The following is a 2,381-nucleotide window of genomic DNA, read 5'->3' as shown; positions in this document are numbered from 1 at the left end:
ATATTTTTAGCACTATAACTTGATCAGGTCTTTATTGGAGCAGGAAAAATTGACCAGGAGTGCTTGAAGTTTTAAATTTCACAGTATTAAAAACACAATGTGTTACACATGGAGTTTTTTATATTATTTATTTATTCTTTATTTATCCAGGGAAACCAGGTTTAAATATATTTAAACAAAGTTTGCTATTTGTAATCTTTGTTTTAAATATATTTTTAGCACTATAACTTGATCAGGTCTTTATTGGAGCAGGAAAAATTGACCAGGAGTGCTTGAAGTTTTAAATTTCACAGTATTAAAAACATCCCGTCTCAACATCTGCTAATGTAGATGTTTAAGTCACCTAATTATGTGAGAAAACACATCAGAGCAGATGGAAAGCTCCCCAGAGAGACACGGGGCAGCCGTCTTTAACTCTATTGCCCCGCACCCCCCATACTCACACAATTACACGCACATGAACACAAGTGGCTCACAGAAAGCACAGAAAGTAGTTCTTACATATCTAAAGCTGCCCTGAGGACAAGAGGTCCATGATGGATCAGACACTGATTTGATTTGAAGCGAATTTGAAAGCTGCCGTCCGTGCCCTCTGCCAGAAAGGTGAGCCGTGATTGAGCAATGGTTGTCTTGAGGGTTCACTCAGGAAACTGTAAGTGGAAAAGGCCAGACCTGCTGCTAACAATCACCTTTTTGTGCGAATTGGCTGGAAATGAATTGTTGATTCACCGAGCAGAACAAAAAGCGAACTCTTGCTGCCAGCTATTTTGCCGCACTGTCTCTGAGCGCTTGTGTCTTGGCACAAATTAAAAGTTGTTTTTCCTGTTGTTTCCATGGCAGTCACTTCTAAATAGACAGTTATCCCCGTGTTGCTTCACAGGCGGAGAGTGGCCTACCTGTGTTTACGCCTGATGAAACTATGTTGCGTATCATCGTTTTTTAGGATGATTCACGGCTAAAACAAATTTACAGTTGTTTCGCACAATATTGTGGTGACAAACTCCCACACGAACATATGCACAGAAAGAGAGAGAACACATTTCAAACTGGATTTTATACATAGCAACTACAACGAAAAATGTTGCAAGAAAGCACAAGCGGAGTTAATATTTATTAAATGCTTTTAAGCCCAGCATTCCYTTCAGCTACATTTCCAAATAAACTGCATGAAAAACTAAGATTTAGTGATGCGTTTTCATTAGCTGCAATAGAGATGTCATGTAAAGTGCGTGTCTGTTCACATTCTGTCAGGTCATGCCGCCTGCTAATAAAGCCCTCCAGCTCATTGTGAGGTTCAAGTCAGGACAGCTGATACGCTCCCTCGACTTGTTTAAAATCATTTTCTTATTGTTTTAGGGCAGAAGTATTCACCTGCTTGGAAATGTCTCATTCCTGAAATTTTCTGCCAGACTATTGGTTTGTAACAGTCGACGAGCTGGGTTTTCCTGTCTACCTTTTTCTTTATTATTTCACAATTGGTGGTTAAAAGTTACAAAATAGACACGTATCCTACAGCTGTTTTTTTTCACATAAGCTTGAAAAGTTAGATTTKCAACATGCGTATCTTCTTAATATCTTACCCAAACAATTTTTACTGAGTCAAATGTGTACATTATCATAAGGTTTTAGAACGTTTGAAAACAGATCATCAAATTAATCACATAACAAGCAAAGGTGTTCCTGGAAATAAATGAAAGGGGTGGCAGATGGCGGCCACTGATAGTCACACCAAAACTAAAAGCCATTACAGAATTTCACAAGTTTTATTATTAATAATATGATACAATACTACAATCTGAGATGACAATTTTTACTGTGTAGTTTAGAACAGCACCGTCACTTCTCAACACCTAAATTCATATTTATAAATGAGACTATGAATAACCGAAAGAATCTAAGTCATCTTGGATCCCAAAGTTTTAAATAATGATGTCCTTTGATTTGTAATTACTCAAACTATRTGATGAAGATGACTCACAGATATTATAACACCAAATATTAGATCAATATCAGTAAAACTGAGTTATAGATATTTTGTGCTGATCAAGTTTGAAGTTTAAAGGGGCAGATGTTATAAGATTTATTCTTCTTCTGCTACCTTTCATTTTGTTTTGATTTTTGATTTGTGTAATTTTGTTGTTTTTATTGTATATAGTCATTTTTAATTAAATTAATTTTTTATTGAATTGAATTAAATTAGTTAAATCAAACTGATTCTAAATGGTAAACAGTTGCAGATGTGTATTCTGTGGTTACTTTCTGAGAGTTTCATTAAAAGCTGTCTAAAGACTCATAAGATATAAATGATGCACACAAGGCTGTCTGGTCAGAGGGATTGGAAGTATTATAGCAGAGGGCATTGTCCCCTAGGTCCCCCACTT

Source organism: Austrofundulus limnaeus, unplaced genomic scaffold (assembly GCF_001266775.1).
Source record: "Austrofundulus limnaeus strain Quisiro unplaced genomic scaffold, Austrofundulus_limnaeus-1.0 Scaffold240, whole genome shotgun sequence".
Lineage (NCBI taxonomy): Eukaryota > Metazoa > Chordata > Actinopteri > Cyprinodontiformes > Rivulidae > Austrofundulus > Austrofundulus limnaeus.
The sequence above is the reverse complement of the archived record's forward strand: the minus strand, read 5'-3'. Positions refer to the sequence as shown.